Source organism: Schistocerca cancellata, chromosome 3, assembly GCF_023864275.1.
Source record: "Schistocerca cancellata isolate TAMUIC-IGC-003103 chromosome 3, iqSchCanc2.1, whole genome shotgun sequence".
NCBI classification, from domain to species: Eukaryota; Metazoa; Arthropoda; class Insecta; order Orthoptera; family Acrididae; genus Schistocerca; species Schistocerca cancellata.
Window position 1 is genome coordinate 342,105,582 of NC_064628.1, and position 25,616 is coordinate 342,131,197.

At 43.7% G+C, this 25,616-nt stretch overlaps 1 protein-coding gene and 1 pseudogene across 1 annotated transcript in view; both read left to right on the forward strand.

Moving 5' to 3' along the window:
• LOC126176298 (uncharacterized) overlaps positions 1–25,616 on the forward strand; it is a 370,925-nt gene that overhangs the window by 123,540 nt on the left and 221,769 nt on the right. The window lies entirely within an intron of this gene.
• On the forward strand, positions 21,780–21,897 carry LOC126177313 (5S ribosomal RNA; annotated as a pseudogene).

Consider the following 25,616-nt stretch of genomic DNA (forward strand, 5'->3'; position numbering starts at 1 on the left):
CTAATATCGTGTAGGGCCACCGCTAGCACGCAGAAGTGCCGCAACACGATGTGGCATGGACTCAGTTAATGTCTGAAGTAGTGCTGGGGGTAACTGACACCATGTATCCTGCAGGGCTGTCCATAAATCCGTAAGAGTACGAGAGGTGGATATCTCTTTGAACAGCACGTTGCAAGGCCTCCCAGATACGCTCATGTTAACCTCTGGATAGTTTGATGGCAGGCGGAAGTGTTTAAACTCAGAAGAATGTTCCTGGAGCTACTCTGTAGCAATTCTGGACGTGTGGGGTGTCGCATTGTACTGCTGGAATTGCCCAGTACAACTGGGCAACAACTGGGGCAACTAAAGTACATTTGACCCAAAACAATACAGAATTAATCAAGACGGAAAATAAAAACAGTTAGTATACAGCTTGTATCAACATTCAAAACTTGGGAGCAATTATTATATAACTCATTGGGCAAAAGGTTAATTACAGTGTAAAGGACAGATTCAAGAAACAATCTTTCTCCAACATTCACTGTCATACAACTATGTCTCTATGTTGATCGACCTGCAACACGTTTTAAATACAATACCATGACAATTAATGATATTCATATACAAGCTAGTATAAAAAAAACAAATCGGCATAATGCAGCTATATTGCTGCTGCCGCGTCCCCATGACCCGCATCAAAAGCATCACGGTAATAAAATAAAACATTTGAAGTAATTCAGTTAAGAGGTAATCAACTTCTGGACAAGTCCCACAAGTAACAGTTAACTGTTATAACGGCCAGCGGCCCGTTTCAGAACCAGAAGAAAGAATTTCCAGGTCAGATAACCATCGTTAAGACAAATCTTGAATTAACTTACGTAACGTAAATCTAAAAAGGTCTCGGGATGTCACTTCAAGCAATCACTGCAATAGACAGGTAGTAGTACGTAGTAGTCACTTATACTAACGGCCTAACGCCCCTTAATATAAGTAGGTAAACAATCAGTCAGTGAGTTATATAAATTTACACTATTTAAGCGGAACAGTACTAAGCAAGGATCACAACACTGGTTACCTGGAGCAGAGAAATATCAGAAGTAATTTTGACTCACGTAACGGCCAACTACCAGTTTTAAGTTTGAGAAACGTAAGTGACCCAATGTCGTAAGTAACAACAGGATCGGTTGCAGCTATAAAGTAACAGATCATTCCTAATGACATGGTCAGTAAAAATTCAGTAGATAACCGCTCGAATGCAAGATCAAGAAATATCCAGTGTTATTTTCGGTCCACAACCATTGAAATGAAAGGGGCACAACAATATGTGAACAAGTGAGGTGGAGGAAAACGTGCCCCAATGCAAGCAATTAACTGTATCGATAGCGAACACTTTTATTAACCTTTATGGTATGGCGCCTGCAGATGAAAACACGGCCCCTGAGGATCACAGAATTTAGGCATGTAAATCAGCTAGTAATTTACCTTAAAACTTACAAGATTAAATAGTAGTAAATAGTACTAAAAAAATTCACCTTTTGAGATAGCGGCAACCGCAACAGATACTAAATAGCCGCAAACATATAATCAACAAGACCACTCGTCTAAAGTCTTAACAACAAATGTTGAAGTCAGTGGTCTAAGTGCAGGGCTTTGATAGGTCTGAAACTTAATTCCGTGGCTGCCTGAAACTTATGGCACGAATTACAAACACGAAATTAATTTTTTAAAGTTAATTGTTTTTACACTCCTGGAAATGGAAAAAAGAACACATTGACACCGGTGTGTCAGACCCACCATACTTGCTCCGGACACTGCGAGAGGGCTGTACAAGCAATGATCACACGCACGGCACAGCGGACACACCAGGAACCGCGGTGTTGGCCGTCGAATGGCGCTAGCTGCGCAGCATTTGTGCACCGCCGCCGTCAGTGTCAGCCAGTTTGCCGTGGCATACGGAGCTCCATCGCAGTCTTTAACACTGGTAGCATGCCGCGACAGCGTGGACGTGAACCGTATGTGCAGTTGACGGACTTTGAGCGAGGGCGTATAGTGGGCATGCGGGAGGCCGGGTGGACGTACCGCCGAATTGCTCAACACGTGGGGCGTGAGGTCTCCACAGTACATCGATGTTGTCGCCAGTGGTCGGCGGAAGGTGCACGTGCCCGTCGACCTGGGACCGGACCGCAGCGACGCACGGATGCACGCCAAGACCGTAGGATCCTACGCAGTGCCGTAGGGGACCGCACCGCCACTTCCCAGCAAATTAGGGACACTGTTGCTCCTGGGGTATCGGCGAGGACCATTCGCAACCGTCTCCATGAAGCTGGGCTACGGTCCCGCACACCGTTAGGCCGTCTTCCGCTCACGCCCCAACATCGTGCAGCCCGCCTCCAGTGGTGTCGCGACAGGCGTGAATGGAGGGACGAATGGAGACGTGTCGTCTTCAGCGATGAGAGTCGCTTCTGCCTTGGTGCCATCGTTCTACCATTCCTAGACCGGCAAGGGAACTTGCTGTTCCAACAGGACAATGCACGTCCGCATGTATCCCGTGCCACCCAACGTGCTCTAGAAGGTGTAAGTCAACTACCCTGGCCAGCAAGATCTCCGGATCTGTCCCCCATTGAGCATGTTTGGGACTGGATGAAGCGTCGTCTCACGCGGTCTGCACGTCCAGCACGAACGCTGGTCCAACTGAGGCGCCAGGTGGAAATGGCATGGCAAGCCGTTCCACAGGACTACATCCAGCATCTCTACGATCGTCTCCATGGGAGAATAGCAGCCTGCATTGCTGCGAAAGGTGGATATACACTGTACTAGTGCCGACATTGTGCATGCTCTGTTGCCTGTGTCTATGTGCCTGTGGTTCTGTCATTGTGATCATGTGATGTATCTGACCCCAGGAATGTGTCAATAAAGTTTCCCCTTCCTGGGACAATGAATTCACGGTGTTCTTATTTCAATTTCCAGGAGTGTATTTAATTTTTAAGTATAAATATTAACTTATTTATTCTTTAAGGGATAAGCTTTGAAATTAATAACCTATAAAGCAACACAAAACTACTAGAAATTGATTGTCCCATATGGTATACTCGCTACACATAAGCACACAATATAACCGTTCGCTACAACTACGTGCGTATTATTACAGCGAAAGAATTTAATAAGTCTTGAACATCACTAAGGGCTACGCATCTTCTGTTTTCAATGTACACAATAGTGACACGTAGTTCAAAAAATGGTTCAAATGGCTCTGAGCACTATGGGACTCAACATCTTTGGTCATAAGTCCCCTAGAACTTAGAACTACTTAAACCTAACTAACCTAAGGACACCACACACACCCATGCCCGAGGCAGGATTCGAACCTGCGACCGCAGCAGTCCCGCGGTTCCGGACTGCAGCGCCAGAACCGCTAGACCACCGCGGCCGGCGACACGCAGTTAACAGAACGCTGAATCGTTAGAGACCTCCTAAATCCACAGGTCTGTCATTCACCAGAATGAGCAGTCGTGAACGAATCCACGGTGCGTCCGCTCAATAGGCCTTATTTCAAACTTGAGACCCACAACAGACCACGTAGTTCCCAGACTCGGCTGCCGCGGCTGTCACGGTCTTGCACCTGCGGTCGGGCGCCTCCTCAGTTGTTTACACTCGCACAGTACTTCCGATCCAATTCCAACTTCCCTCAGTTGGCCCGCGCAGACAAAATGTCTCTTCTCCGCCAACTATCTTGGCCTCTCACTGCCGACCTCCGCCGCAGATATCCCAACCTGCCTCTATATCGGTTCTAATGTCCAAGGTGCCCTCTTTGTCCATTACGCAATCTTCAATGAGCACATATAATGAGAGTTCAGATCTGGTGTTAGCCTGAACTAGTTGTAAAGATGACTTATGTGGTTGGAATTAACATCTTGCGACTAAAACAAATAAACAACATATATCTAATAAAAGCATGAAAAATCTGATGAATTAATTTAAAACAAAACCAGAAGTCACCAATTTACATTTGCAGCATTCAAAAACTGTGATGAAGGAAATTACTTATATTCTGCCTGCAATGAATATTTCGTAAGGTCCAGCACGAGATAAGTAAAAATACCTTGTGCTTATGTCTAAACCATTGCAGTAGGCCAGTAAATGGCAGTCCAGCTGTGCTCTAGGATCAGCACGCGAAGCTCATGTAGGGCGTTAGTTCAGGTGTCTCTGAACTCTGTCATCCCACTACGTACTGGGTGATTCCGTGATGTTACAAAGTTTCAGTGATGATGGAGGAAAGTAAATGTATCGATTTGAGGTAAGGGATCCCAGTCAGATAACGACGGAGTCGAGAGTTATAAGCGAAGTTCGTTCTGATACCTCTGTCAATGGAATAAATGTACTGTTACTGTCGTTCCTAACGTTGTAGAATAGGCAACTTTTGGGGCCAAAACATGCAAAAAAAAATCTAGTAATGCGGGCTCTAAAATCCATACCTCAAGAACTATGGGCACTCGTTTATCTTCGCTACTGTGAAACACACCTCTTCTGCTGAACATGTGCCCACAGCTCTTAAAAGTATGCATTTTGGAGCCCATATTTATTGCACATTTTTGTCTTGTTTTGATCCATACTACCTCCTTCAAAAATATGGAAATCAGAAAGCTTGCAGTATAAGAGATGTGTTTGGCAATACGGAAGATGAACGAGTGTTCGTAGCTTTTAAGGTATGCAATTTGGTGCCTATGTTTACTAGACACTTTTTTGTTGTTTTGGTTCATATTACCACATGCAAAAGTTACCTTCCCTGCGATGTACGCTGCTCGTGGTCTTGCGGTAGCGTTCTCGCTTCCCGCGTACGGGGTCCCGGGTTCGATTCCCGGCGGGGGTCAGGGATTTTCTCTGCCTCGAGATGACTGGGTGTTGTGAGTCTTTGATCACCATTTCATCCTCATTCACTCGCAAGTCGCCGTAGTGGCGTTAAAGAAGTTGTGGAGCGGCGGCCGAACCGCCCCGCGAGGGGTCTCCCGGCCACCAATGCCATACGCTCATTATTTTACAGTACCGATATATGTATTCCACTGTCAGAGATATCAGAACGATTTCCGGTTATAACTTGCAACTCGGTCGTTTTTGGACAAGGGTCCTTTCCCTCAAATTGATACATTTACCTTCCTCCACCATCCCTGAAACTTTGTAACATCATCACGGTATCACAATGTATATTCCATCATGGGTTTTGTTGTTAACAATATTGACTCACACACAAGAAACTACATCTCTTCAGTGAACGCTAAACGGAGAACGATGTGCACCTGTATAACACTTTCTTAAGCACAGGAAAATTAAGATGTGCAGTATTCAGCAGGTTTCGTTTTTAATAGGTTTCCAGTAGGACCGAAAAAAACTGAGTTGTAAACTCAGAAGTGTTCAAATGTAATTCGAAGTATTTCCAGGCGGGATACTTCGTCTACATTGTACACAAGTTTGTCTTAGTCGTTCAAAATTTTTTTCTGAAACGTGTTGTTTATTCATACATTGCCTCAATTTTTGTGTTTTTTTATTTCTTTGCTTTATTTTGTTTGCAGTTTTTTTTAATCAGTAGTCTGAGAACTTGTTCCATGAACAAGCAGTTTTGCCTCGCATGGTTCCACGGAACCTCATAAATAAATGAAATATACGTTATTTTGAGTACTGTTTATTTATAATTTACTGGCCTTTGGAATTATCCATTTAGCCAGAGAAGTGAGTACCTACAGTTTTGGTAAACAATATCACATATACAGCATACACATTAGAAATTACATTAATTCCAGGTAAACTCCATGATACAGTCTGTACATTCACGCACACAACACAGTCCATACATCACAACTTCTTACGCTCGAACCTTTGAGTCTGACTTATAACCAGTGTGCGATTTGTGCTTTTACCAGTAGGGGGGGGGGGGGGGGGGGGGGATGTCTTACGGGGTTAGTATAATTACATATGTTACTATCTTGGCGTGGCGTTACCCATGGTTAAACAGCTACTTATAAATAGATATTAATGCCGAAACTCACTATTCACGCGTATCCACTATCAGAAAAGCCATCCCTTGTTATATCTCTAAAAGTACATTATAGGTAAAGCTTATTTACAAAATCATCTACATACAGGGATGTATTCAAAAAGTAAAGGCACATTTGTGAAAAGCTGTACTTATTCTGATGATAGAAAACTGAAACATGCGTTGTTTTTCTACGTAACCTCCCTGGACTTCAATGCAGTTTTCACGACGTTTTACGACTTCTTTTTTTTATTTCATCAAAAAATACGTTTTTCGGTTGCATCTGTAACCAATTTTGCACCGCAGCAATGACGTTTTCATCACTTTCAAATCTTCTTCCCTGTAGTGCTTCCGTTAAGGGTCCAAACATGTGAAAATCACTTGGAGCCAGGTCTGTACTGTATGGTGGATGTTTCCAGCACCTGGAATCTCAACTCCTTTATTGCGTCTGCTGTCCGTTTGGCAGAATGTGGGCGAGCGTTATCTTGCTGCAGGATGACACCTCTTCCACGACGTTTGGATCTGATTGCAGGTTTTAGTTTCGTACGCAACACATCACATCCACCATACAATACAGACCTGGCTCTAAAGCCTCATTTATGCTGGGGCGACGTCTTGCAACATTGTGGCATGCTACGGAAATGTGGCGTACGTTGCTTGCGGCAGGTTAATTTATACCAAAGCAACAGAATTTGTGCCACACGTGTGTCGGGCTTGCAGTATAAAGGACGATAAAGTATCGCAGCGGCGGCCTACTTGGTACTTGCACATGCAGCTAACAACGGAAATTAAAACCAAAGGAAAAGAAAACGATGGTGGAAGATAAGAGTATTTGAAGAAGGTCCACGAAATAGTATCCTAGGAACTAGAAGCAGACGATGGTGCGTTATTTATTAATGTGTGCTTTCGTCCCAGGCGCGTTAGTCCGCGCCATACCGTTGCCAAAAGGTGGCCTAACGGTAAATGTTCGCACAGGTACCGGGCCGGTCACCACCCTGTGTCAGGGCCCGGGGTGGGAACTTCAGCCCCCAGCTCACCCAACTCTGCGGTACGACTGCTGCAGTATGACTGCCACACTACTTCCCCCGCAAGCTCGCAAGTAAACGGATGACGCACCTTGACGAAAGCAACAATGACAACATGAGAATTACGATCTAGTTCTAAATGTTTTTAAATGCTTAACTACTACATAACACTTTTTCAAAATTAATAAGCAACATATTAGTAATATTAAAAGTAAGACTGTATTAAAAACTTTCAGTGTTCGGCTCCACAAATTTAAATTATATGTAAAGTTTTACTCCAGTGCGTAGGAAATAAACATCCCAGGTTGGGATGCAAAACTAAAGCCAGAGGAGGGGATGGTCTGATGCAGAGGGGGAGAAATCCCCCCCCATACCCCCCTGCAAATCGCACACTGCTCATAACTGACTTACAGAAACTGGGCAAAACTGACATAGTCCGTTGTGGTCAGCTGTCGAAACAGGTCCGTCACAGATGTAAGTCGAGGAATTCCTGCTCTGATCAAGGCCTTAAGAAACTTGCGGCGTTGTCTGTCATAGCTTGAACATCGTGGTATCACACGGCTGAGGTTTACAATTTCAGTTGGGTGATCTTCGCAGTATGGAGATGTCCGAACTTTCATCCTGTAAAGATTTGAAGGGTAACAACCGTGACGCAGCCGGATGCGCATTGTGGTACTGCTATGTGGTCTAGATAGCTTGATTTGGGAGAATCTGGTTTCTCGCGGAATATTCGGCTATACTGCGGCATAACGTGTTCCTTTTGACTGTTGTGAGATCTCTCATATATGTGACCTTCCTTGATGAACCATTTTCTTCACGCTAGCAACAAAATCTATATGTGGAAGGCAGTTGTAGTAAAGTTGAGTAATTTGCAATTATATTCGAACTTTAAATGTATAGGTGAGAACATTTTAAGCTTACAGTAGGTGTCTGATTGACCTGACACGTAAACCAATAATGTGCCTGAAACGTGGGACTTACGGAAAGCAGGAAAAGGTGTGGACGGGCCTAATCAGTTACCGTTGGTTGCACAGTAAACACACACACTTTATTTAAGGAAATATTTTTTTAAAACAATCATTTAAAAAAATTGACTGTAACACAAACTGAAGGCCTTATTAAGAAGAATTCGAATTATGTGTCGGCTGAAGGCCACAAGCAATAGGAATAATTTAAACAAAATTTTATTTTTAAATACTTTACACAATCAGACCAAATAAAAAAAAAGGAGTGATCCACAGACGGTACTCCAAGTGTCGACCTGAGAAAAGTCACTACAGCTGCATAAGCGGTGAGACAGGCAGCCAAGAGTTATGCTCTCTTAACAGGATGGCAACTCAAACTAGGGACAGCTGAAACGCCGACCAGCACCCTCGGAAAATCCACTTAAGACGCGATAACCAATACCACGATAGAATAACAGTTAACATCGTCAAATGACAAGCATTTAGTTACACAAGTTGGCTCCACCAAATCCTAGTACGCAGACAGGGTTAAGACCAAACTGCCTTTTCAAAATCTGACTAGATGCACATGGAACCGCAGAAGACAATTCCACAAACAACTCAAACAATGCTAAAACAGTCACTGTACAGCAACAAGACGAATTGCACGTAGACATGAACGCTAAGAACGCAGAAACGGTCGAAAGACCAGATACACGTCGTCCACTGAGACGAACGACCATCAATCGTTGCCAATCAAGTTAGGCAAGGGAAATTTCGGAGTATAAAACCGCCAAATGACAGCTTGATGGCATGAGGTGCCGGCCGGAGTGGCCGAGCGGTTCTAGGCGCTACAGTCTAGAACCGCGTGACCGCTACAGTCGCAGGTTCGAAACCTGCCTCGGGCATGGATGTGTGTGATGTCCTTAGGTTAGTTAGGTCTAAGTAGTTCTAAATTCTAGGGGACTGATGACCTCAGAAGTTAAGTCCCATAGAGCTCAGAGCCATTTGAACTTTTCTTTTTTTTTTTTTTTTTCGTGGCATGAGGTCACTTCGACGGACGGACACACATGAAAGTGAAAGTTGCACTACTCGAATATAACGTTCCATTCAACTTAAACTCGCTGAATCCGGTTCTTGACATGGTCGTACACTCTCACGACCACATCCTTCTGTCTGGCAGCGCATGTATGTTGCCAGCGGTTGGGCAAGTATTGGCTGTGTTGACCCAACACCGACTCAAAGGAAGGCCTCGGCGTTTGTTCATGACGTCACGTCAGCTAGGCGCGGCGAACGCCAGGTCTGTTGCAGGCGTACTCATAATGGTGGAGTCTCCTTCCTTGACGCAGGAAAATGTGAAACTATTAGCGGTAGTTGACCAACACACATTGTTCTGAGAGATTTCTGCAATCAATTAATTGTGCAATTCATTAGACTCGTTAACACATAGTGTACTCCTGAACTTAAATTTCCACCTGTTTTAAGGATTGACATACAAAAACAACTTCATGGTCCAGCAGCAACAGAATTCGTGCTTCTTTACCTTATTTGTAAATCTGAGGAAGTTACGTTTGTACTGGGCTGCTTTTACAAGAAACTGTGAACATATTGGTGCTCTTCTTTAGGTATCTTGGTTGACTATGGAGTGAGGAGCACTGAATGTTAATGAAATATCTTGCGATTGTACACGTTGGGGGAGGGGGAGGGGGTGGGGGACAGAAGAAGAGACAAAATAGAGATACTTGTTTTATCAAATAAAATTTTTTTATCTTATAAAGTTTTTCCTTTCAGATGAAAGAGGGGAATATTTACACGTGTAGATTAGTTCACATTTCCAGTGACGATGTCAAACAAAAATAAATAAATAAATAAAAGAAACGAGTTTATTGTAAGGGGGTTGGGGTAAGATTCGATAACAAAATGGATCAAGTAAATATAGTTACTTGAATGTAAAATTTCCGAAGCTTGCAATGGGGAAAGCGTCTTCTCATATTGGTCTACGTTTGTTTCGACAGGATTCAGTAGTACAGAACTATGATCTTCATTTGTAGCTTTACGATAGTATGAAGATCTTTCATCAAATAAAACTGCAGAATCCAAAACAATACCAAACATTTTGTCCAAAAAATAAGAGATTTATAGTGATAAGCACGCCCAGGCGTTTCTGCCTGCAACAGACTTGGCGTTCGCCGTGCCTAGCTGACGTGACATCACGAACAAGTGCCGAGGCCTTCCTTTGAGTCAGTGTTGGTTGACCTCACTGCTGCTCCATCCCTCCCTCCTCCCCCCCCCCCCCCCGCCCCCACTCTGACACACGACGACCCGGAAATACTAGAGGTCGCTCCAAAGATAGTACCACAGTACTCGCTGCTGCCACTCACGGACAGGCAAAGCGAGCAAACGTAGTGGCGCGAGTGAACGGACTAAGGAAACGAGAGGTCACAATCCGAATACACGACGCCAACCTGTCAACGACACAAACACGAGCCGGAGCACGGCTGGGTGCCCCTGTAAGAGCTCTAGCCGCACATGTGTATCTGGCACGAGGAACTAGGTCGTTTCTAGAAGTAAAAACACCTTACGGCGAGGACTGTGAGATGCGGGTAAAGTCACCGTGTCTTGCGAATTGAGACGCTGGAGGAACCCGTTTAATTGAAACATCTCGTTACCGAGCTTCTCATTTCAGGGAACAGGTGAATAGCGAGTTTGTGGCAACAGAGAGCTAGCAGAGACGACGAATAAGACGAAAGAGCTCATGCATAAACGAGGGATCGGAGGGAGAGGAGGTGAGGGGTGAGGAATACTGAAGGAAGGGCGAACGACGGCGCCCCGGGCGAGCGTCATTTGCGCTCCGGCAGCTGGCAGGTTAACGCGGCTCGCATTGTCCCCTCTTCATTATCCCCTCCTCCCCCTCCTGCTCCCACGGAGCAATTTGTTTTCAATCCGTCTTCTCTACTCTCCTCTCCTCCTCTGCGGCCCGCCTTTTGTCAGCGGCCTTTCTCTGCGGAGACGGCCCACCACCCTGCTGTGTACGACTCACCTGTCCCAGCACCGGTACGTGGCACTCCTCAGAGAGACTGCAGCGCCGGTCAAGTTGCAGCGCTGAGGGCTGTCACCGCACCAGCTCCTGTCAACTGGAGACAGACGTTTTCCCGCCGGATACAAACGCTTCTTTGTGACTGTCGCGCCGAAAGGAAAAATACACAAGAAGATATGCGCATTTATCGCTGCAACAACCGTGCATACAGCTTTGGTAAGAGCAGTTCTATGGGGGCTAGCCGTGGCCAGCGACATTTTTAAATAACTTATTTATTCAGTCGGTCAGATTAGGACTCTCTTACATCATACCAGGTGATTCCGCGGACAAATCTGTCTGCATTACATTTTTAATTAAATAAAAATAATTTTATTGTATTGTATGTAAATCGGGGACCTAGAAACGACGGAGAGGCTCCGTCCCCGCCGCAGCCGCAGTGGTCCACAACCCCACGACGACCACCGCAGTCCACTTCACCCCTCCGCCACCCCACACCGAACCCAGGGTCATTGTGCGGTTCGGCCCCCGGTACACCCCCAAGGGAACGTCTCACACCAGACGAGTGTAACCGCTATGTTTGCGTGGTAGAGTAATGGTGGTGCACGCGTACGTGGAGAACTTGTTTGCGCAGCAATCGCCGACATAGTGTAACTGAGGCGGAATAAGGGGAACCAGCCCGCATTCGCCGAGGCAGATGGAAAACCGCCTAAAAACCATCCACAGACTGGCCGGTTCACCGGACCTCGACACAAATCCGTCTGGCGGATTCGTGCCGGGGACCAGGCGCTCCTTCCCGCCCGGAAAGCCGTGCGTTAGACCGCACGGCCAACCGGGCGGGCAAATAAAAATAATAATGATAACATATAAACTACAATAATAATGAAACGTTCCTTTCGTCTGCGCCTTGGAGCTTCCGCAGCGTCCCGCGAAATCACACTGGCGCTCAGTGGGACAACTCGCTTGAAAACCTGGACAAAATACTATCAAAATAGGTGCGCATTCCGACTTTGGTCCAGCGAAACCTCGTGTAGATTGGACTGGTGCGTCCTTGTCTAATACGGCAGTATCATTTCAGTCTCAAGTCGACGTGACGCGTGTTGTGACAGTTGACGGTAAACAGTAAATCGGACAAGACACATTGTTTGTATGGCCTGTTTAATATATGACAGCAATGCTGCCTGATTTTCCGGATACAATAAGATGGTTAGCACTCTAGAACGTATGTTTGACATTTTTAACCCATGTAATGACGTTAAGCTAGTACTGATATTATCTGAAATTGTTGGCTAAAAAATTTCCTCTGCGTGGCTCCACTTTTGTAAATGGCTCTCCTACTACCTTAATAGTACAGTTAACGAGTTCAAATGTGTTTGCGTGCACACATCTGCACGTTTTTGAAGGGCGGTCATTTTTCTGCTGTGATGCAGTACAACACGGTAAAACTCGGTCCCTCATTACTGCATTTATCTTATAAACTATCATCTGCACAAAAAAATGTCAATTTCGTTCTCTGTAGAATTCTTGAGGACCTATTCGGAATTGTGATCATTATTTTTTCGCAAATTGGCAAATAATCTTTTTTACAAAAATAAATTTTTCACTAGTAATATCTTTTTTTTTTGCGAAATGCTGCAGAAATATTCCAATTTTCTACATAAAACTCTAGAATTTAAACCCATCAATGAAGAACTCTGAAAAAATGTACATTTCTTGAAAGTCGGGTGCCAGCTTCACTGGACACAATATCATGAAATAATGCCCAATGCCGACACTACTCTATGTGGTTTTTATGCACGTATGCCATAACCGAAGCTGCTCCGTTCCCGATTGGTCGGCTGCCTGAAGATGCGTAGGAAGATTGCAATAAGGATATCCAGGGTAGTCAAGAAGATTTTACACACAAGTATTCCAGTGACAAAGTGACGCCTTCCATCGGCATCTGGCATCTTCGGATTCATTCAACTCTAGAGTCCAGAAAATGACTATTGAAGAAAAAAGATTACACCTAAGGTAAAAGGTCTGATTTTCGAAGCAAATCCCAATGGACAACCGACAACCCGACAGCGATCCTTAGAAAAGCAATAATGACTGAGACTATGATTTCGATTGAAAAATATAAAATATCGAATAAAACATTTCAGTATGCCAATTTCAACTTCTAATTCGTTATTATCGATCTCACAATACTTTATAACCCAATTTTTACTCGAACACGCTAAATTTACAATTTTTGATCCTCCATATTGAATCCACCTTTTTGAATCTTGTCATTCCGACGTCGAATTAATAATCAGCAACGGAAAGAATGTAAAAAGAACACCGTTTCGTAAGATTGTAAATGAATTTTCCTATTATGTCCAGGTGTGTGTTTTACAGCACGCGACACTACTGGTCATAACGACTTCCAGCGGCCGTCTCTGCGGGAAGCGAGTTATCATTTCAGACGAGTTTAATAATTATTAGGTGCGCGTTTAAATATAAACAAGCTCTCGATAGCACATGACAAAGCTAAGACCTTTAGTTGGTACTTTTTTAATGAGATATTAATTTTCCGCGTGAGTGGAAGGAGCCGAGCGTTAGCGATATATGTCGGCGGGCAAGGCAACTAGCGTGACGTCACTAGTTCGTTGGAAGACTCGCATATCTCTTGTTCCCCGTGGCGTCCCACGTCAACGAACTGCTGCGACCAAGGGAAAATATCAAACACCCGCCAGCGGTTGACCTGTTGCACGTGAGCACACGGTGATGCGGACGCGATCAATTGGTTTGATATTTTGGTCGCGGTTTGCCGTTTGTGTTTCAACTTACAAAGTCTGAAGTTTTTATGTGTTGTGGGACAAGAGAAATAAAAATTATAATAGTTGTTTAATATCAAGTCAGAATAATTGACACTTTAAGTATATATTTATTAAGCAGCTTATTTTACATTCGTTGCATAGGATTTTGTTCAAAACAAAATTTAAAATTTTCCCTGACTTGTGCGGCTGATTGCGATGAAGTATTATATCTCTTTTGTAAATTGTCTTGTGCTGCTTTTGGAACATTCCCGCACACCCTGGAAAATTCCGACTTCAACTTCATTTATTGATGAGATCCAAATGTTTCAAATGGCTCTGAGCACTACGGGACTTAACATCTGAGGTCATCAGTCCCCTAGAACTTAGAACTACTTAAACCTAACGAACCTAAGGACATCACACACATCCATGCCCGAGGCAGGATTCGAGCCTGCGACCGGAGCGGTCGCTCGGTTCCTGACTGAAGCGCCTAGAACCGCTCGGCCACACAGGCCGGCATTGATGAGATTACGGATGATGTTGTGTAGTAACGTTATGATGATGATGGGGTCCCATACTCCTTGACAGAGCATAGGTGACGATGCGGGAGACCCGCACCGCCGTACTAGGCAAGGTCCTAGCGGAGGTGGTTTCACTTGTGTGATTTTACTCGTGACTTCTTATCAGTACGTAATAATCAACAGAAAGTCATCGGGTGACACTGAAGTGTTAACTGGCGTTCCCTAAGAAATTGTTATAGGCCCTCTGCTGTCGGTGATTTACATAAATGATTTGGGAGGTAATCTGTAGAGTCATACAAGATTGTTTGTAGATGATGCTGTGGTTTACAATCTGGTAAAGCCACCAGAAGATAAACAATTTGCAAAACGATTTAGGTAAGACATCTGCATGGCGCGAAAAGTATCTGTTGACTCTAATTAAAGAAAAGTATGAAGTCATCCACACTAGTACTGAAAGGAATCCATGACATTTCAGTTACACAATAAATCACACGAGCCGGCCGGGGTGGCCGAGCTGTTCTAGGCGCTACAGTCTGGAACCGGGCGACCGCTACGGTCACAGGTTCGAATCCTGCCTCGGGAATGGATGTGTGTGATGTCCTTAGGTTAGTTAGGTTTAAGTAGTTCTGAGTTCTAGGGGACTGATGACCTCAGAAGTTAAGTCCCATAGTGCTCAGAGCCATTTGAACCATTTGAAATCACACGAATCTAAAGGTTGCCACTTCAGCTAAATACCTAGAACATATTGCCGGCATGCTGTCAGTTAGCAGCGACGAAGACAATACTGAAAAAGTTTGTTTTAGTCTATAGTCGCAGTTTATTTATTCTGCCTAGCGAGTGAATGTTTCGGTACACAGAACCATGCTCAAGCCATACCCTGCCACGCAGTTGTCACGTTCGCTTCGCAAATAGGTGACTCAAATACAAGTATTTGCCACACTTTTGCGGAAAGCGAACGTAACGACTGCGCGCCAGGGGATGGTCTGAGTGACCATGGTACTGTGTGACCGCCCGGCTAGCCACGCGGCCTAACGCGCAGCTTCCCGAGCAGGAAAGCGTGCGGGTCACCGGCACGAATCAGCCCGGCGGAATAGTGTGAAGGTCCGGTGTGCCGGCCTCTATCACGCAAACATTTGGGGTTACACTCGTCTGGTATGAGACGTTTCCGGGGGTGGTCTACTGGGGGCCGAACTGCACAACAATCCTTGGTTCGGTGTGGAGCGGTGGTGGGGTGGGTGGACTGCTGTGACCTGTTGTGGGGTTGTGAACCACTGAGGGCTACGACGGGATGAATCCTCTCCGTCGTTTCTAACTCCCCGATTTAATACACGATACACAATACCCAATGGCACTGTGTTGGGGTTGTTTAGGGGAGGAGACCAAAGAGCGAGATCATTGGTCGCATCGGGTTAGGGAAGGACGGGGAAGGAAGTCGACCGTGCCCTTTCGAAAGAACCATCCCGGCATTTCCCTGGAGCGATTTAGGGAAATCACGGAAAACCTAAATCAGGATGGCCGGACGCAGGATTGAACCGTCGTCCTCCTGAATGCGAGTCCAGTGTGCTAACCACGGCGGCACCTCCCACGCTCAATGGCACTGTGTACCGAAACCTGTAGCCACAAGGCAAAATAAGTAAACTTAAATTTATCAATGTTATATGAAAGTTATTTGAGGGCTGCGTCTGAATTGTAAGGTTTTAAGATAATAATATATACTGCAACAGTCACTTTTTACTCGCAGGGCGCAAGTCAGCAGCATGCTGCAATCATCAGATACATTTACAGTTTTTTTTTTTACTTTGTAATTAATATGAAGTTTAATTAGGTTCAATGGCTGTGTGTGACTGTGAGGTTATGTGTCGAAAAAGACGCCTGTTCAGGAAGATAAATATGTTATAGTATGTACATTATGTGATAAGCATGTACTTAGTTCATTTACTGACGTTATTGTCGGTAATTTCGTCGTCTAACACGCAGAGCACAGTAACAAGCACATCACAACTTAATACTTCCACAATCAATTGCTTACATTAATCCGAAGAGTCTTAAATGCTAAGATAAACGATTGCTAAAACAGTAGCACACAGTCAAAAATAATTTTTTTTATTTATTTATTTACACGTCAGGTTCTTAGGACCAAATTGAGGAGCAAATCTCCAAAGTCATGGAACGTGTCAGTACGCTTACATAGGCAAAGAGAAGACTGCCGTTTATTGGAGGAACACTTACAGATCTACTGTCTACCGTTGTCAGTCTTCTGCTAGGATACTGTTGCGCAGTATGAGATCCTTATCAGATATAATTGAGGGAGGACATCGAAAAAGTGAAAGAATGGCAGCTCGTTTTGTATTCTTTCGAAGTAGGGGAGAGAATGTCGCGAATATTATAAACGAGTTGGGGTGGCAATCATTAGAACAAAGGCGTTTTTCGTTACGACGAGATCTTTTCACGAAATTTCGGGCACCAGGTTTCTCCTCTGAATGCAAAATATTGTCACCAACCGGTATAGGAAGAAATGATCGTCATAATAAAATAAGAGGAATTAGAATAGTATGGAATGATTTTAGTGTACATTTTCCCGTGCGCTGTTAGAGAATGGAAAGGTACAGAAATAGCTTAAAGGTGGTTCGAAGAATCCTCGGACAGGAACTTAAGTATGAATTACAGAACTGTCAAGGAGATATAGATTAGGGTTTGACGTCCCATCGACATCGAGGTTATCGGTGGCGGAGCACAAGTTCATATTGTTTCAAGAATGGGGAAGGAAACCGGCCGCATTCTTCCAAAAGAACCATCCCTGCACTTGTCTGGAGCGATTTAGGAAAATCACGGAAAATTTAAATAATGATGTAGGTGGATTCGAACCGTCGTCCTCCCGAATGCGAGTCCAGTGTGCTTAAAACTGCGCCTTCTCGTTCTGTTTTTGCTATCGAGTAGGCGCTCGCTTGAGCAATTGTGCCTCTGCTACCTCCTAATTTTCATCTGTCCTGAAATAAATGAAAGAAGTGAGAGGCACACGTTATTTGTCTTTTTCTAGAGCTGGTGAAGCTGAGAGGTTGCCAAGAGCGGCGTGCTTACGTTTTTGTAACAGGTTTGGTAATGAAATCGGTAAGTCTCAAAATACTCTACCACGGACCGCATTAATCTCTCATCTATTTAATTTTATATATCCAAAAGATTTCTTCCGCAAGACTATTTGAGAAACCCAGACGTGAAACTAGATACCCTCCTTCCATGTAGCATTTTCAAGTTGGTACTTAAATGCCCATGAACCAACGGAAAGCAGAAGTTTATGTGTGTTGTTAACACTCGGCACTATGAAACAAAAGAAAGGACTCCTTTTTTACAACGATACTGTACAAACCAGTCAGTGAATGGTAGTACCCTGGAATATGGAACCAGATGCTGTGCGTTGGTGAAGACGATACGCCAGTACAATTAATTAATTTTATCCCACTGACAAGTTTCGTAGTTTATCTTCCTTCAGTCGATTACCTACGTTTCTCCTGGTAATATCCATACAGGTTTGGCCACATGGAAGAAAAATCTTATTTCCACAAGCAGTAGACAAAATATCGCGTTCTAGAACCTGGACGCTGTGTGTCATTTTTCACTTGGCCGACCAACGGATTTAATGCCAGTTTTCACGCTTTCCCGGAGCACCAACAGTCTGTAATCGTCTTCGGTCTGCAGAGTTAAGGCTGATAAATATACACTGGATTCCGCCAGAACGTCTTTCTGAAGACCTCAAATACTCTGGGAACACTGGTACAAAGTACACTGATCTAATTTCCAATTTTACGCAGGATGATTCTGCCGTTCGCCTGGACGGGCTGCACTGCTGCGTCAGTGCATTTGACCGCTACCCACCGAGGCGCTTTGCGGAAATCGTTGAAACACCATGCGTAAAATACGAACGTTTAATTCGAAGTTATACCAGCTTACCTTGCAACACCGATTCCGGCACATGTGACGATGGTACTATACTTCCAGGGGAAATAATATTTACGTAACATTTAACATTTTGAACGATCTGCAAATCTTAGAAGGTTGCCCAGAATTTTAACGTTGAGATCTTAAGGTCAGCTATTTTGTTAAAAAAAAAAAAAAAAAAAAAAAAAGAGAGAGAGAGAGAAATAATTGCGTAGCCGAACCTTACTCTTTTACCCTGTTCAAGACATCATTCCTAATTAACGTTTGCGTTGAACATCTATTTCTAGCAGTAAAATTACGTATATAGTCCATGCAAGCTGAGTACTTTAAGTATTCTGTCGTGGCCGTCTCCTAAAGTTCTCATTGAACCTCTCTTCTGTCGCGTTGATGATAATTATTGTTCCATAAACATGTTGTTCTGCAGTTCCAGTTGTTTTGATATTAATACGATTTATAAAGCAAATTTTAAGTTTAATAGTATCATGAGCGATCTACTGCAATCTAGAATACTGGTTCTTCAAATTCCGTCACGTAAAAATCATGCTACTTAAATGTATGCCTGCAAGTTGCTGCAAGGAGTAACGCTCCATCTTCGACAGCAAATCACGCATTGCAAACGATAATAAACCAACGTGCGCACATCACAGATTCTGTATTGTTTTTCAAGGAAGGGAGATGTAGATGAATTCGTTTCGATCGTAGTGTGTTCATCGTTCCTTATGACGCATTTCGGCCATAGATACAGCCATTGTCGTCGTCATCGGCCTTGTTGTTGTTGTTGTTGTGATGATGTGATCTAAACATCTAAATACAGGAAAGGGAAACATGCAAGGAGCAATTCATTTTAACTGATACACAAAGTGGTCAGCATAGAACATTTCATCACGATTAATACATTTGAAAATAACATATGAAACACAGAAACAATGTCATGTCAACAACTGAACTGTACATTACAGCAATCAAATGCAGACTGAGTCTCATGATGGCTTACTGAGACACTGATAACAAATAACCACTACGTGACACTACAGTCAAATGCCGATTGACAAACCAGCTGAAAATTAAACGTAATAGCTTTAGTTATACGATAAAACGACATTAGAACGTGTTAAGTAATTTAAAAGACTCGAACAGTCATTCTTCCTATACATAATACAAACAACAAGTATGATTACGTAATGATACATCACCATGGTTGCCTTCGCTCACTTTTGAACTTTTCATCGTCTGATTGTATCTGTTATTTTTTTTATTTTTGTTGCCTTCGCTCAGTTTTGAACTTTTCATCGACCGATTGTATCTGTTAATTTTTTTTTTATTTTTGTATTTTACGTTTCACATTTGTGCAAAGAGGGCCGTACTGAATCAGTGCAATGTATTCAAACTTGGTATTTACATAGTGTCGAGCCTGGTGGTCCAGTGATAAAGCACGTGTCTGGAAACCGAGGGTTTGAGGAATCGAATCCTGGTCCGACCACGAAAACCGCCAGTCTGCGTTCAATCTAACCGTCATCTCTCAACAATGTGAGAAATGGACACGTGGTTCGGATTCCGCTTTAAACTGTAGATCCCACTTTGCTGGTGGATATGTGGATAGATTAGGACACGCAAGTCGCTTATTATTATTATTATTATTATTATTATTATTATTATTATTATGTGTATGGATAGGACTGTGGAGTCATTTAAATCATTAAATGTATTTTTATGTCGTTTCATCTTATGATTGAAGATTTTAAATTTAATATTCAACTGGTACGCCAATCCGCATTTGCCTGTAGCGCCTCCTCAGTCAGTTGTCACGAGGCTTGGGCTGGGAGTTGATCCAGTGTAACATAAATACAGTGTGATAAGGAGTATCTGTTTTTCAGATTTTATTTTGGTATTTATTAATCGCGTTGCCAAGTTCTACGCTACCCAGTTTGTGTTAAGGATCACAGTGAGTTGACGCGTATTTCTTTCCTTTTGATCTGTTTTGATCTGTTGGTAAGGTCGAAACATGTCAAAACATGTTAAATTCTGAACTTCCTCTACTTCCTCACGATGAAATGTGTATTCTGAAATCGAATACTTTTGTTGTATGAATAATCAACATCAATAAAGTACAGCCGAGGAAGTCTGTCTTTCAGGCAATAAAATACAACGGAATTTCATACTTTTGGGAAAACATCATCAGTGATGGACAGAGTAAAATACCTCTTCAGCTCAGAATATGTCCTATCATTCTATAAGAGATGAACGTCAGTGAGATTGTATCTTAGTTTTGTGGATCACTTTTTGTAGATCAAGCGTTATAAACCACAGAATCTGTCTTCTACTTATGTATCACCTATCTACAAATCTTCTGCTTTCTGGCTGTAGATACAGAAATTAAAGTACCCTGCCCCAGTTTCTATCTGTATTTCCAGGCTAATCTCAGGAACTACTATAGGGATTTTGATACGGCTTTCATTATTAGTAGACTGATTCACAAGGAAGGTTTGTTTGTATAATTTATAAATATTTTGTGCAAATTTGCTGAACTACGATACATTAAAATCCCCTGCCGCAGTGAAACGACGCCCTTGCCACCTAGTAGCGTATGGCAGAACTTCTTGGGTTCATCCATATACATTATAGGCGTAAGACATTGCAACACCTGGCCGTGCGAGCTACTACCGGAATACTGGCGCGAACTTTCGCAGCAGTTCTCAGACCGACCACAAAATGTGCAAGCGTCAAATTTAAAAGCAGACTGTTTACTGAATGCAATGATAGCTATCCTCGAAACTATTGCCACTTTATAAGTAACTGTATGTGCTCGGTTTCGTTGTTGAAAACCACCTGCCAGTTGTTCTCTCCGTGTGTTCAGATATCGACATACGTGTCTCAGAGAAGTATGCGCAAATATCTTTGTAACTATAGACATATTAGGTGCTCGAATTTGTAACAAATAAGCTTAGTCTGAACCGTGTGCCAAAGCAGCAACTGCGTCTGCAGAGTCAAGTAAGGTTGAGGGAAATGAGATAGGAATTCTTCATTACTTTTGGACGTAAAATAATTGAAAAATATGTACCAGAAAATACAAAAGAATAAGATTATAAAAAAGTGGTTATAAATACATACATAACAACAAATAAATGAGATAAGATTTACAACAGCTGGAAAGCTACATTTTGCGGCTGAAGATAGTTTGCGTTCAAAGTCTTAACAGTTATTGTGATGGTCCAGCTAAATGATATATAAATATAAAATTAACGTAACAAACGACAAATATGAAAGCGTATTTATTTAAAAAGTGATAAAAGTCGTTTGCTATAGCAAATCTTGACGATGTGTAAAAACGAGGCAATATACAATGAAATGACAATCAGTTAAAAATCTAGCTTCATACACCTAAGGTCGACCGGCAAAAAATGTGAGATGGTGCATCGACTAAAAGATGTATAGCAGGCTAAAACATCGATCGCATCTGTCAGTCCATATTTTAGGCTGTCCTTCGTTTTGTTTTTTCCTTCACTAGACAATGAAATACCTCCATCTATAAGACAGATGGGGCAACGGCCTTGCCACAGTGGATACACCAGTTCCCGTCAGATCACCGAAGTTAAACGCTGTCGGGCGTGGCCGGCACTTGGATGGGTGACCATCCGGGCAGCCATGCGCTGTTGCCATTTGTCGGGGTGCACTCAGCCTCGTGATGCCAATTGAGGAGCTACTCGACTTAATATTAGCGGCACCAGTCAAAGAAAACCATCATAACGACCGGGAGAGCGGTGTGCTGACCACACGCCCTTCCTATCCGCACCCTCATCTGAGGATGACACGGTGGTCGGATGGTCCCGGTGGGTCACTTCTGGCATGAAGACGAAGTGCTTTATAAGGCAGGTGACCAATCACAATCAGCACACAGTGAATGGTGAAAGATGGTCACAAATTAATTTATTGACGTGTTTCGATACGTCATCATCAGACATAGTTGTCCTAAAAAAAAAAGGAAACACTGTACAATAAAGAGGAATAAAAAAATGTATGCATCTTTTTCTATATTCTGTTCCTTCACTAGACAATGAACAGCTGTGTTTGATGACGATGTATTGAATCACGCCAATTAATTAGTTTGCGACCAAGACCATTCACCATTTATTACGTGCCAAAACACACTCCAAGACAAGGAAAAAAAAGAATACCACACGCAACGAAGGACTTTTGCGAATTGGACAGAAATCTGTAGATGTGACGTACATGTAGAGACAAACAAATGATTACAGTTTCAGGAAATTTGGACTATTTATTCAAGAGAAAGAGCTTCAGAAATGGAGCAAGTCAATGACGCTCTGATCCACCTCTGGCCCTTATGCAAGCAATTATTCGGCTTTGTACTGACTGATAGTGTTATTGGATATCCTTCTGAGGTATATCCAACCAAATTCTGTCCAACTGACGCGAAATCGCGGAGCTGGTTGGAACGTCCAGCGCGTAATGCTCTAAACGTTCTCAATTGGGGGGAGATCCGGTGACTTTGCTGGCCAAGATAGCTTTTGGTAAGCACGAAGACAAGCAGTAGAAACTCTCGCCGTGTGCAGGCGGGCATTGCCTTCTACATCTACATCTACATTTACATCTACATCCATACTCCGCAGGGTACCATGAGTACCTCTATCGGTTCTCCCTTCTATTTCAGTCTCGTGTTGTTCGTGGAAAGAAAGATTGTCGGTATGCCTCTGTGTGGGCTCTAATCTCTCTGATTTTATCCTCATGGTCTCTTCGCGAGATATACGTAGGAGGGAGCAATATACTGCTTGACTCCTCGGTGAAGGTATGTTCTAGAAACTTCAACAAAAGCCCGTACCGAGCTACTGAGCGTCTCTCTTGCAGAGTCTTCCACTGGAGCTTATCTATGATCTCCGAAACGCTTTCGCGATTACTAAATGATCCTGTAACGAAGCGCATTGCTCTCCGTCGGATCTTCTCTATCTCTTCTATCAACCCTATCTGGTACGGTCCCACACCAGTGAGCAGTATTCAAGCAGTGGGCGAACAAGTGTACTATAACCTACTTCCTTTGTTTTCGGACTGCATTTCCTTAGGATTCTTCCAATGAATCTCAGTCTGGCATCTGCTTTACCGACGATTAATATTATATGATCATTCCATTTTAAATCACTCATAATGCGTACTCCCAGATAATTTATGGAATTAACTGCTTCCAGTTGCTGACCTGCTATATTGTAGCTAATGATAAAGGATCTTTCTTTCTATGTATTCGCACCACATTACGCTTGGCTACATTGAGATTCAGTTGCCATTCCCTGCACCATGTGTCAATTCGCTGCAAATCCTCCTGCATTTCAGTACAATTTTCCGTTGTTACAACCTCTCGATATACTACGCCATCGTCCGCAAAAACCCTCAATGAACTTCCGATGTTATCCACAAGGTCATTTATATATATTGTGAATAGCAACGGTCCTACGACACTCCCCTGCGTGACACCTGTAATCACTTCGGAAGACTTCTCTCCCTTGAGAATGACATGCTGCGTTCTGTTGTCTAGGAACTCTCAATCCAATCACACAATTGGTCTGATAGTCCGTATGCTCTTACATTGTCCATTAAACGACCGTGGGGAACTGTATCAAACGCCTTGCGGAAGTCAGGAAACACGGCATCTACCTGGGAACCCTTGTCTATCGCCCTCTGAGTCTCGTGGACGAATAGCACGAGCTGGATTTCACACGATCGTCTTTTTCGAAACCCATGCTGATTCCTACAGAGAAGATTTCTAGTCTCCAGAAAAGTCATTATACTCGAACATAACACGTGTTCCAAAATTCTACAATTGACCGACGTTAGAGATATAGGTCTATAGTTCTGCACATCTGTTCGACGTCCGTTCTTGAAAACGGGGATGACCTGTACCCTTTTCCAATCTTTTGGAACGCAACGCTCTTCTAGAGACCTACGGTACACCGCTGCAAGAATGGGGGCAAGTTCCTTCGCGTGCTCTGTGTAAAATGGAACTGGCCTTTCCTCTTTTGAGGAAAATGGTAAGCGCAGAATACATTGCCAAGAAGGACAAAAAGATAATGGGGCGTAGAATATCGTCGACATACCGTTGTATTGTAAGGATGGTGCGGATGACAATCAGAGAGCAGGGGGAGAAGAGATGGTGGCCTAAGTTTCTGACCACCAGTCTTCACTATGAAATACAATGACACCCCAGTCCATTACTCCCGGTTGTTGAGTCGTATGGCGAGTCTCGTTAAATGAGCCCCGATGATCAGAGTAGATGTGTCTGGAGGCGCCCCAGACAGTGGTGGATACTTTCCTGACTGTCTCCCGGTCCACGGCCCGAAAACCAGCAGTGAAGGTCTGGGGTGCCGTTCCATTTCGTAGCAGAACCTCTTTGGTTGTCATCTGTGGCACCCTTACAGCACAGCGGTACGTCGGCGATATTGTACGCTTCATTTTGTTGCCCTTCATGGCAAGCTATTCTGGGTTTATATTTCAGCAAGATAATGCCTGCTCACACGCGGCCCAAGTTTCTACTGCTTGTCTTCATCCTTGCCGAATCTACGTTGGCCAGCAACGTCGCCGGATTTTTCCCCCGCAGAGAACGTTTGGAGTATTATGAACAGGGCCCTCCATGCAGTTCGAAATTTTGCAGATCTAACTCCCATTGTACATAATTTGTCACGATATCTCTCAAGATGACTTACAACAATTCCGTCAATCAATGTCAGGCTCAACAACTGCTTCGATAAGGGCCACTAGTGAATCAAAACGTTACTGACTTGCTCAGTTCGTGAAGTTCTTTCTGTCGAATTAGTATGAACCTCTGTGGCCGAGTTCGTTACCACAAGCCGGTGCGGTGGCTTTCGACCCGCAGGTAAGCTGGTTCGAATCCGGGTGGGGGAGAAAATTTTCGCTGTCGATGTTTGGCGGCAAGGGGAGAAGAGATGGTGGCGTAAAGCTTCTGATCACCAGTCTTGGCGTCATTGTTCTAGATTCAGTTCCAAACCCCACCGCACTGTCTCAGGAAGTGAGGGGATGTGCAACTGTTAATGGGACGTTAGGTTCGGTGACTCCCTTGGAGCTCTTCGAGAGAGAAAGCTATGTGCCGGGACAAGGTTTCACTCTCTCCTTCTCTCACCGTCTTCAAAAGATCATGACAGTGCACTACACACACTCACCCATTACAGTCAGCTACACATAACAGGTACACTAACGCACCCAGTTCTAACTCTTTGCATGCGGGCGCGAAGAATAGGGAAAACCTTTTCAATTAGGTAGCTGAACCTGCCCTTCGGTATCTCCTAGCCATCTATCTATCGGAGTCGTATCTAGACACATCAGGGGTCCCAGATCGCTCCAATTGCACATGCTTTAC